This window comes from Gekko japonicus, unplaced genomic scaffold (genome assembly GCF_001447785.1).
Source record: "Gekko japonicus isolate JY-2015 unplaced genomic scaffold, Gekko_japonicus_V1.1 scaffold6588, whole genome shotgun sequence".
NCBI classification, from domain to species: domain Eukaryota; kingdom Metazoa; phylum Chordata; class Lepidosauria; order Squamata; family Gekkonidae; genus Gekko; species Gekko japonicus.
The window spans coordinates 13,988-14,297 of record NW_015160418.1 but is presented as its reverse complement, the minus strand read 5'-3'; positions in this window follow the sequence as shown (position 1 = coordinate 14,297).

Here is a 310-nt window from a genome sequence, read left to right as displayed (position 1 = left end):
AAAGAAAGAAAGAAAGAAAGAAAGAAAGAAAGAAAGAAAGAAAGAAAGAAAGAAAGAAAGGGAAGGAGGGAGGGAAGGGAGAGGAAGGAAAGAGAGAAAGAGAAAGAGATACCAGAGAAGCAGGATCAGAACCCAGTCCTCTGTGGGGTTTCCTGCCTCTGAGCTCGCCCTCCACCAGGGATGGCCCCGCATCTAATCAGCCCCCCTCCTACAGGGGGTCACAGGAGGGAGGGAGGAGACTGCTACCCGTGGGTGTGGTTAGGAAAGCAGCATTTATTTGGCTGTGAATGAGCCATTTGTGTGTTGGGGG